The 12,260-nt window shown below is 39.5% G+C and overlaps 1 protein-coding gene across 4 annotated transcripts in view; it reads right to left on the minus strand.

The window, feature by feature from the left end:
• Window positions 1-7,699, minus strand: part of CLGN (calmegin) — a 42,916-nt gene extending 35,217 nt beyond the window's left edge. For 2 of the 4 annotated variants that reach the window (XR_014264080.1, XM_082463391.1), the window contains exon 1: window positions 7,584-7,699. The gene's annotated coding sequence lies outside the window, so the exon portion shown is untranslated. The remainder of the gene's footprint in view (window positions 1-7,583) is intronic. The other 2 variants (XM_082463393.1, XM_082463392.1) reach the window with 1 other exon arrangement.
• Window positions 7,700-12,260: the final 4,561 nt, after the last annotated feature.

The raw sequence follows: 12,260 nt of genomic DNA on the forward strand, positions 1-12,260 counted from the left end.
GCCATAAATTTCCCTCTTAGCAGTGCTTTCACTCTATACCATAAGTTTTGGTCTCTTGTGGGATTTTTTTTTCATTTATCTCAAGATATTTTCTAATTTCCTTGTGATTTCTTTTTTGACCCATTTGGTTGTTTAAAAGTGTGTTTTTTAATTTTCACATATTTGTGGATTTTCCTGCTTTCCTTCTGCTACTGATTTCTAGTTTTATTACACTGTAACTGGAAAAGATACTTTGAATGATTTCAACTTTTAAAAATTTGTTAAGACTTGTTTTGTGGCCTAACATATGGTCTATCCTAGAGAATATTCCATGTGCACTTAAGAAAAATATGTATTTTCATCAATATTCATCAGGGATATTGGTCTGTAGTTTTCTTACAGTGTCTTTGTCTGGCTTTCCTATCAGGGTAATGCTGCCCTCATAGACTGAGTTTGTAAGTATTCCCTCCTCTTCAACTTGTTGGAAGAGTTTGAGGAAGACTGGCATTAATTTTTCTTTCCGCTATTGTTAGGTGAAGTGTTCTGTGTATGTGTATTAAGTCCAATTGCTTTATAGTGTTGTTCAAGTCCTCTAATTCCTTACTGAGCTATATGGTTGTCCTAAGTTATACAGTTTTAGTGCAGCAAGAATTTGTTTATATGGTATAATACAGAACTTTTAGTGCTGACACCACCTCCTTGCCTCCTTACAAATGTATAAAAGATAGCAAGCCCATGGTTCTAAGCGTCCTGTGTATTCCTCACTCCATACAGGTTGCTGAAATCACAAAATATTTGTGCCTTCATGAAGAAGAAAGGAGGCACTGGAGAAGCACATCCATTTGCATATATCTTTGATCTCATGTATGTTCTCTGCACTGCCTCTGGGCTGGTTCAATAACAAATTGAAATATAAGTAACTTTGGCCAAGTATGAGATATTTGGGAGAGATTGCTGGCTGATCACCAAGCTATTTTCTCTTTTGTCAGGAGACATGACTAGACTATATTTTTCTTGGAGTTAAGCATGACTCAGGTGAATGGAGTTAAATGAGACCCAGGAAAGCCAATGATGTAATGCTAGTCTGAGTTTAAAGGCCTGGAAGCCAGGAGAGCCAATGCTATAAGCTCCAGTCTGAAAGCCAGCAGGCTCAAGACCCAAGAAGAGCCAATGTTTCAGTTCAAATCCAAGGGCAGGAAAAAAACTGAAGTCCCAGCTCAGCCAGTCAGGCAGGAAGAGTTCCCTCTTCCTCACTGGAATATCAGCTTTATTGTTCTATTCAGGCCTCCAACTGTTTGGACGAAGGCCACCCACCTAGGGGAGGGCAATCTGCTTTACTCAGCCTACCATTCAAATGTTAATCTCATCCAAAAACACCCTCACAGACACACCCAAGATAATGTCTGACCAAATATCTGGGCACCCTGTGGTTCCATCAGGTAGACAGACACAATTAACCATCACAGCTATCTACTCCTCAGGACACCAGCAACCAGAAATTATGTTAGGCATCTGGGATTTTTAAATTTTCTATGTGAGCATTATCTTATCTAATATATACTGTTAACTAAAACTGGGTATTTTTTTCCTAAATCAGAAGGACTTAGAAACAATGAAAATATCTCAAGAAATACAGTAAAAAGTGTGGAAAAAACCATAACAGCAGAAATAATAGTTGAAAATACAACTTTCTGGTGATTTAGGCAAAGACCTACAAAGTGTTGCAAAGATTCTGGATCTGATCCTATAAAATTCAGAAACTACTGAAGGTCTGAGATTAGTGAAGTGATCAGAGCTGAAATCCAGGATATGGGGATAGTATTTGGTCATAGTAATTACAGAAAGAATGAACTAACTCTGCACTGGGTTTTAAAAACATAGCTACACACTCAAGTTAAAATGGACCAAATAGCATCATTTTCAAAATAATGGTTATATAAACATTATAATGATACATTTATTTATTTAGGATTTATACTACTTCTACATAGTTCCAGAAGAATTGCTTGAGGAACCTTGCAGCAGAAAACAGACAAAAATATAAGCCCACCGAGAGCCAGAATTCTCACTTCTGTATTCACAGTGCTAGCCAAAGAGTGCTAATACATGATAAATAGAGAAAGATATATGTTCACAGAATGAATGAACGCATAAATGACAAGAATAAAAGGTTATGGGTGGACAGAAATAGATGTTACTAAGCAACAAACTAGAATGACTTTATTGTTGTGGCAGCACTGCAATAATAAATTTGGCAAAAGGGTTTCCAGGCAATTAGGGGAAGGCCAGAAATAAAATGAAGGAGTTTTCACTGTCTATAAAAGTCTACAAGATCCTTGGAGGAAAAAATCCTTTTTTAGAATTTAACTCCTAGAAAAATTCATGGACTGAATCCTTATATAATAGATGTCTTTAACTATGGTTTTATGACAGAGAAATGGGTATGTCAATGCTTCCAACAATGGCCCTCTAAAGTTTTTTAGAACATTGTTAAAACTTAACATAGTTAAAGCTTTCCTATAGATAAGGAGATAATAATCTAGAAAGTTTGCAGTTTTATGTTCTAATTTAATATGGGGGAATTAAACATATTTTTCATTTTTACTCTACATCTATGAAGAAACATCTCATTGTGAGTTATTTCAGAATCTTGCTGTAGACATGCTGCATTTTAACAACTCAATTCATAATTTACTAGAAAAGACAGTAAACAAAAAAATTAGATGAAAAAATTTTGGGTTACCACATCAGAAAAATAAAACTGGACAAATTTTCACCAAAATTAAAGGGTATTCTTGGAATTATCTGGCTATGTAGGCTATGCAGCACATAGAAAGTTCACTTTGAAGGATCAGAAATAAGGTGGAGAGGCAGGTAATAGTGGCATCTTAAAGAGGCAGCCTTCTTCCAAAGAAGCTACAAGACTCCATTCGAAATGCAGGTACTTTCTCACAGAAGAAACGAGCATCCTTCAGAATAAGCTGCACCAGGGATTTATTAATTTTGTGGTGGCTAATGTTTCCAGAAATTCAAGAGAGGTTAGCCAGTAGATAATAAAATTCATCATTCACAAATTCATTTGACAAATACCTATGGTTGTCAATTATGTGCCAGGCATGATGATAGACACTGAATTTACAGTAATTAGCAAAACACACATGGCCCCTGATCGCAAAGAGCTTACAGTCTGGGATGGAAAGCAGACATTAAACAAATAACCCAGGTATATCACGTAAACTGTAACAAGTGACAGACTAGTAAAGAAGTTGTAAGAGTTGGTAATTAGGGAACTGAATTTACAGGGTAGGGGAAGGGGCAGAGAAAGCCTCCTTGAGAAAGTTACATTCAAAATGAGGTGTAAAGGATACAAAGGACTGATTCCTCTAGGCCAAGGGCAAAGGAAGCTGCACTTGAGAAAGGAACTGAAAAGGGAGGAATGGAACAAGGAGAACAGGAAGTGCTGTTTCAAGTATTTACTGTGTTTCAGACATGTTAATTCCAATCCTTACAGCTACTCTGCAGTGAAGGTATTAGTACCCCATTATACATAAGGAAAGCAAGGCTCAGGGAGGTTAAGTAACTTACTCAAGAATACAGAATGCTACTAAACAACAAAGGCAAGACTCAAAGTTAGGTCTATTCAAACTCTACATTCCTTTCATTAAGGCTCTAAGGTTAGAAGGTTTAACAATTTAACTCACTAAATGGCAGTGAGGTTCTAGGCCTATAAAATACAAGGTTAAATATTTTGTTAGTATGTTCCATCCTTTAGACATCCATTCCAGTTTCTGTGGGCTTTATATTTTAAAAGCCATATTTTGATGTGTATCCAAATTATATTTTATGCACATATATCTAGTTAGCTGGTTAAATGGACTTTAAAATCTTTCCAGCAAAGATTTTAAAGCAGCTTAAGGCTACGTAAAAATATAAAAACTAACAACTTCATATTATTACCTTACATTCCTATGAGACTTTAAAATTTTATAGTGTTCACACAAATTTCAGGGTATTTAAGAAGATACTTGCATTTCTTAGTTACAAAACTCAAGGATAAACAGTAAGGCTTACTATTGACTATAATTATCACATGCTAGATAATGTAAATGTTTCTAGGTGTCACCTTTCCTTAACAAAAGCATCTAGAAAGAATGTATCCATGAACTGTTAGTACTTTTAACTTCCTATGGTAGCTACAACAATGACCCCCCAAAGATGTCCATACCCTATTCATTGGGTCCTGTAAGCGTGACCTCACAGAGTAAAGGGGGCTTTTTAGTGGAATTAAGGTTGTTAATTAGCTGACCCTAAAATAGGGACAGTATTCTGGATTATGCAAGTGGGCCCAACATAATCACATGGGCCCTTAAAAGTGGAAGAGGAAGTCAGTGAGAGAGGGCAGAAGAGATTTGAAGAGTGAGAGGGACTCCGCCCACCATAGAGATCTTGAAGATGGAGGAAGGGGGGGCATGAGCCAAGGAATGTAGGTGGTCTCTAGAAGCTGAAAACAACTCTCAGCTGACAGTCAACAAGGAAACAGGAACCTCAGTCCTACAACCAAAAGGAATTGAATTCTGCAACCAACCTGAACGAGTAAGGAAGCAGACTCTCCCCAGAGCTTCTAGTGAGGAATGATGCCTTGCCAACACCTTGATGTTAGCTCGGTGAGACCTGTGTCAGACTTCTGACCTATAGAACTGTGAGAAAATAAATTTGTGCTGCATTTAGCTGCTAAGTTTGGTATGGCAACAATGAAAAACTAATACTTTTATCATTCTTGTACTTGATTCTATCTTCTTTGAAACAGTTCTACCAACCACGTCTCAGCTGGTAAATGCAATAGCATTTTTCATTCCTATTGCCTACTGCTCTCTCTTGACCTTGCTACTGCCTCCTTGAAGCCCTCTCCTCCCGTCGTTTCTATGATGCTCTTCCTGATTCTTGATTCTCTTCATTTGCTCTGCCACCTTCACGGGCTCTTTCTCTAATCTCCTGTAAATGTTGCTGTTCGTTAGGGTTCTGTCCCCAGGCTTTCTCCTTACATTTCATATACTCTTGACTTCTACCTATAAAAGCTAGCTAAAAACTCCCAAATGTTATCTCCACAGCACAGAGGCCACTCTTTAGTTTCAAATCACTATCCATCTTCAAGGATGTACCAAAGCCTCCATTAATTTGAGGCTGGTCTTTCCTCCCAAACCCATTCTCTATCTCCTCAATTCCCTTCTCCCATTAACTTCACCTCCAGTCAACCAAATTAGCCAAGTTGCTTTGCCACTGTCTTAAGACTATTCTTTCTCATTAATATCCTGTATCATTGGTAACTAAGTGCATTTGGATATTTCTTGAATGTATCTTTCTATATCCATGCCACAGCCTTAATGTGGGAATCCACGGTTTCCGAAAAGGATCTGTAAACTTCCACTTTGCTTCTTCACTTCCAGCCTTCCCAGTCAATCTATCTGCCACCTTCTCTCCAGCATGAATTTTCTAAAAAAGAACAAGTCTTACTTTACTACCTATTTATAAAAATGTTCAATAGTTGTCTGTAGTTCTCAGTATAAATTCTGCCCTTTTAAGACTCATTTCTTACTCTTAACACTCACCTACTAACACATTCATGCTTTCTATATACTATTTCTTATAACTGAAATGCCTTTCTGCTATTCGGTTTTAATGGCTGACTGAGTACTCACCAACACCACTATGCCTCAAAAGTAGTGTTTGAAAAAATCACTATTTAAAGTTTTAGTTGTCATGCAGCTTCAGGAGCTCAACTACAAAATAACATAATAGAAAGTACACTGAGCTTTGCACCATGGCACCAAGTTTACTGTTCTGTTATTAAAAAGGGAAGGGCTTCAAACTGTTCTAAACCTTTTTTTCATTCGTCAAGTTTAAGGGTTAATCTGGATGATCTAAAGGTCCATTAAGTTAGCAATTCTAGCTTTGTAGTTAAGAGCACTAAAACTTATTAGGTACTGAAAACAAGCAATAAGGTTAATTTATAGCACTGTTCAGCTTCTACGGATCCATTAACATACATCATTCACACACAATAATTAACTTTATTAACTAGATAAAGACTATCTTCGAAGGATTTAGAGATAAGGTCTAAATGTGACTGGAAGATCAAACCAATTAGATATAAAGACAAAACTGTAAACTGAAAAGAAGTCAAACAATTACCAAAAGGAGGGCTACCGAGAGTGATTAAAAGACCTAGAGTGACGTAAAAATTTTAAAGCAAGCAAATTCAGAAGGCTAGATCAGGGTTTTGATGGCTTTTATGCATCAAAAAGCTTCAGTATAAAATAACTCTCTTCTAATTAGAGAGGTCTTCCCATGGCCACTCGATTTACTTTCTCCCTTCTGAGCTTTGTTGTCATTTGCTTTTTTTTTTTTTTTTTTTTAAATTCTACAGTGATTTTTTAAACATTTTATTGGAGTATAATTGCTTTACAATGGTGTTAGTTTCTGCTTTATAACGAAGTGAATCAGTTATACATATACAAATATCCCCATATCTCTTGCGTCTCCCTCCGTCTCCCACCCCTCTAGGTGGACACAAAGCACCGAGCTGATCTCCCTGTGCTATGCGGCTGCTTCCCACTAGCTATCGGTTTTACATTTGGTAGTGTATATATGTCCATATATACACTACCACTCTCTCACTTTGTCCCAGCTTACCCTTCCGCCTCCCCTCCCCGTGTCCTCAAGTCCATTCTCTAGTAGGTCTGCGTCTTTATTCCCGTCTTGCCCCTAGGTTCTTCACGACCTTTTTTTTTTTTTTTTTTTTTAAGATTCCATCCTCTTTGTCTCTCAGGCAGATGCTATAAATAAAATCAGCTCAAGTGTCTGATCATTGTAAACAGGCTTTCGGCGATAATGAGTCTCGAGTCATTAGGGCTTCGTGGGATTCAACACAACCCTCTAGGTCCCTCCCCATCCGCGCGCACCGGGCTCCAGGCAGCGCCTCGAGGGAGCGGCCGGGAGTCACCGGACACGCCGCTGTGAGGGTTAGGTCCCTTCGCCTTTACAGAGGCGGGGAGGGCGTAAGCTGAGCCTATTTTGGTTTGGTTCGCGTTTCTGTGAGAAGTAGCGGGCAGAGGGAGCAGCGCCGAGAGGCTACCGGGGCCCCTCTCCATCCCTCGGGAGCGCGCACCGGGGACCGAGCGTGGAACGGGGCTGAAATGGCAACCGCTGCAATAACGGACTCGGCTCCCTGGGGCCCCTTAACCGTCGGGGACAGGCCGGGCTGAGAGGGACACCTGGCCTTCCCCGCGCCAGCCCCAGCGAGGCGGTGGACACAGCAGTTCCGGAGGACCCAACGGACGCGGAGGTGGCCTCAGCGCCCGCCGCCCGGGACGGCCTTCCCACTCCCGAGGCCGGGAGAGCCCGCCCAAGAACCTCGCTGGCTGCATCCCCATCCCCGAACTCAACACCCACCCCCTCACCGGCCCCTACCGGTTCCTTCTGGCGGCTCGCCAGAGAAAGGGGTGCGGCCCAGGAAACCCCGCCCCGAGGGAAGAAGCCAGGACGCGGATTCCTCACCCCAGCCCGTGGGCAAAGGGACGCGGGAAAGTGGCTTACTGCCCACGCACCTGTCTTGCGGGCCCGTTTTCGGCAGTAGCAGCTCAGATGTCCGAGTCGCTGCCACTTGGTCCCCGCGTCTCCCTAGAGCAATCCCGCCGGCGGCCGCCCAGTAGCGACTGCTAACTGCGCATGCGCATGCGGCCGTGGGCGGGGAGAAGGCGGCGGCCCGAGGCGAGTGCCGCGCGCACCTGCACCGAGGGGCTCAACGGCCGCAGAGGGGCGCCGCTGGGCGAGGCAGGCGCGGTCGGACGCACCCTCCCGACCACGCCCCGCGCCGCCGCAGCCGGCCAGTCGTTCCGTGGATCCGGCTCCGGAGCTGGCCTGGAATTCCTCCTTATCCTTACCGTTACCCCTCCGAAGACTTTTCCCTCCCGCAGAGCGCCTGCCCTCTGCAAACTGTGAGGTTCTGCTTCCTAATGCACATAATTAGGTCTTGAATTTTGAGTAAATCACATTTGAGCAGCGTCCAGTTAGTACCCCAGGCCTTTCGTAGAGTTCTAGATGTTCTGATGAGACGTCATTGTGACGGGCAGGGAGGCTTACTATTTCGTGACAGTGTATGATATAGATATGTTAAATGTTAACGTAATAAATGTACTATATGGTTTCTTTTCGAAATGCTACTGGTAAGAATTGCTCATCTTCTACTGTGCTCACTCTGCTCTAAGGGCTTTACGTTCCTTATCTCATCGAACTGTCCCAACAACCCAGGTGAAGAAACTGAAGGTAATTACTTGCCTTTGACTAGTAAATGGTGGAAATAGAGTTCAAATCCAGGTCTGTCTCTCTCAGAGCCTGTCATTTTAATTCACACTAAAAATAAAAATAACAGCATAAACGTAGTATTGAATCACGTTTCTTTGCCCCACAGGTGTTGGTCATGCAGCTCTTACTACTTATATTTGATAGTAAATCTTGACTTTGATTTTGGTATTACCACACTTTAAATTTTATTGGTAAAATAAAATATTTGACTTGTGATACCTCCGTTAAAGAGCCTCAGTTTAAGGGAATTGATGGTGCTCCATGCATAAGATGTGATTGTTGGCTAGATGTCAAGATCATTGAACATTTTTCACATTGCATCCGTGATAAGGCCACCATTTCTAGACTTTTGACGCTGTCATCTTCTGGAGCGTGTTTGGATAGCATTTAATTTATGGGTTAAAAAGGACAAAGTTATTTGAGGTACTTTGTAACAGTATTATCCTCTTAATTTCTTTTTTTAGGCTTTCCAACTTCTGTTATTCAACATAATTCTGTGGCTCAAAACAAATACATTTGACTTGTTAGAAAAAAACTTCTGAAGGATCCACTCAAAGTTTGCAATGAGGAAGCTGAAAGCCAAAAATTTGGGAACAGAGAATCTAAGCTAAATGGGCCATTAACCTGACCCACTGATGTGAAGATTTGTTAAAACTCCAAGATTCTGATACATGCTTAATTCTTATTCTCAGCTTAGAATGTTGTTTGAGGGACTACCTATTTATCTATTTTGATATTTTCACAGGAATTCAGAATGGAAAGCTCAAGTGTTTTCATGTATTTCTTACTGAGAGTCTTATGAAACATTTATTGAGCAATTTATCTTCTGTATGCTGTGTGTGAAAATATTGGGAATGCAAAGATGACAACTACATGAGCCCTGCTTTCAAATAGCTAATAATATAGTTAGTTAGAAAAACAGACATATAATCTGCCAACCAACATTTTAGAAACAGAGACCTGACTGAAATAAAAAGGTGTTTATTTGGGGTTTGTTAGGACTCCTAACAAACTAAACATTTGAATTGTGTTTTGCTGGACTACAGAATGAGGGAGGCTTATAAAGGCAAAGACCGAAAGGTTATAATTAGTTACATGAGTTGTTATCAAGAATTATAATTGGACCTGGCAAGAAGTGAGGGTGCTTGTTAAGTAAGGATTGGTTGGGATCCCAAATGGTTGCATAGTGACAAGGGGAGAACTTGAGACCATAAGGTTGCAGCTGGCAGGTGTCATTTTGAATACAGCCGGTGGTGTTCTTGGGTCTGGTACAGCTCAAAGGAAGTTCAGGTTCTCAGTGGTGCAGAGACTTGTCTGAGACCAGGTCCTCAATGGCCGCCCAACTCCATTTTTGTATGCCTGAACCATGATTACTCTCTTATAATTGTAATTTGTCATCAAATCAAATATCCAATAATATACGTTACGTAATAGAATGGACAAAATGCTGTGACAGACTATGTTGCCAGTCATTCTTCCTAAATGAAAGAAATCTTCATCAAAGAAGTATTTAATACTATTGGCTCCATGCTATGGGCATTCTTGGTTTCATGGTTTAAGCTTTGTCTCTACTTGTATCAATTTTGGTAAACTGTATTTTCCTAAGAAATCACTCATTTTATCTAAGGTTTCAAAAAGAAAATTAATATCAGTAAAAAAGAAATCTTTCAGCTCATGATTCATTGCCTATCAGTGGCTATTAATATCAACACAGCATCTAAAAATACATGCTAAGGTAAGTAAGGAAAAAAAGTAAGATGATGGTCTCCATGGGAAAATGCCTGCCCAGATTTAGCTCCCATTATCTGTTCATAATTGTTGCAATTCTGCCACAGGGTGGAAGATCCATATAGTACACAACGAATCCCCAGGTACTTTACACACCTATGTTAGAAGAGGTTCTCTCTTTCCCTTCTACCAGGAGTATAGCCACATTTACTGTTACTACTACTATTAGTAGTATCACCATCTTACCACTTACTTCAATAGTAAATGGTACGGATGATGGTGGCTAATTTCAATACTTGAGAGATACTTTGGCAACAGAGAATTTCACCTTCAGTGTTTGCAGAGCTATTCACTTTAAAAGTAATGTTTAAGAAAAAAAGAGTCTGGTCTGCATGTGTTTTCTACAAACTTATCTGATATATTGTGTCAGGCACTTAAATACATCGTTTGCCTTCATATATATGTTTGAAGAAAAGTGATTTTTAAAAAGCACAATCAGTATGAATGCTATAAAATAAATGCCCAAACCAACCAATGAGCCCTATTTGCTCTGCTGTACCTCAGATAGGTGTCTGGGGTTCTCCAAATCTCCCCTTCCTCATACATCTCAGACTAGAGGCCATGGGTGGTAAGTGAGACCCTCCAAACATCTACCATTTGGGAGCAGTGGGGATGGGAATGGAAGCTGGGGGCATCTCTCCTGGCTACATTAGAAACATTTTCTAGAAATGCTTTGTGCTGACCACCGAAACTCTCTTGTTCTACGATCATTTCATTAAGGACAGCAGTCATTGGGTTGAATCGTTAAGGCTGTCTTTCAACTTCCTTCTCTTTATCCTTCTAGCATCTGCCACTCCCAGGGTATTTCAGTCAGTGTTCAAATGCCTCTTTCTGAGTGCCACCGCAGGGTTCCCTTGGAATCTTCTGGAACCATCTGAGCTTCTCAACAACTGTCAGTCGTATGTTGGACAGCCTCCTTTAGCATTATTCCAGTTTACGGTTCCAACCCTTCAGGTATTTTGTTCCAGTCTTGGATGGTGGGCTAAGAAGTCCTAGTAAGTACCTTTTCAAGGAATCTTGCCTTATTTTTGAGGAATGCTCTACCTGGAATTAGTTTTAATTTTTCATATTAGCCTGGAATATGATCTGGCAGATTTAATTTTAAAAGCTCAAAACTGAAGTCAAATTAAAAATTTTTGTAACACAGATGTGTCTTTTTTCTTATTTTTCTCCCCAGCTTTATTGAGATATAGTTGACATACAGCTTCTTTCTCTAAAAGGAAAAAGTGAAATGGACACATATGAACAGGTCATCTATCATATTCTCTTTATACTTTGGTATGTGATACAGTTCATATTGAGGTAAATGGGCAAAGTTTGGCAGTCAAGGATAATACAGCAGTATGAATCAAGATTTTCATATTTTATGAAAGATAAGAAAGAAAGAATATCTCTTATTATTTCTCAAAATAAAGTATAACTCAACAGAATAACAAGAGGAAGAATTGTAGATTTTAATAGATTCCTATAAGAAACTGATGAATTAGTAAAGATTTAAAAGAGTTTAACAAATAAAAAGCCTGATATAAGAGAACCCTGCACCCAATGAAAAAGGAATATTTAAAGAAGACATTTTTAATGTCTTCTTTAAATATTCCTTTTTCATTTTAAAACAAATGACAAAAAGTAAATCAACTATATACTTCAATAAAAAAAAGCAAATGAATGACTCATATTTTAAAGGGAGCATACAAAGACTATACATTCTTCTCAAATTCATATGAAACATAAGAATTCATAACAATTCTCAAATTTCATCACACAAAGTTCTCTAACAACAATGTAATTAAATTATAAATCAACAATAAAAGATGGCAAAACCAATATATCAAAAAAATACACACTCCCAAATAACCCAAGAGTTAAGAAGGCAATACTAAGAGAAAATATGAAATCTTTAGAACTGAATGACTATCAGAATACACACACATCAAGAGGTTTGGTAATCAGCTCAAATGGCACTTAACGAGTAAGTTTAGAGTTTTAAATGCATATATTAAAAAGACAAGAAGATACTGTGGCACTGCCACCCCCAGAGTTGCTTAAACTTGTGCTTTCTATTTTAGATGTCTTAACAAAATGGATAAGAGCATATGGCAGTTCACACAGAACCTGTCCATGACAATAGCAAG

The sequence above is a fragment of the Balaenoptera physalus genome (genome assembly GCF_965194825.1).
Source record: "Balaenoptera physalus genome assembly, chromosome: 5".
In the NCBI taxonomy this organism is placed as follows: Eukaryota; Metazoa; Chordata; class Mammalia; order Artiodactyla; family Balaenopteridae; genus Balaenoptera; species Balaenoptera physalus.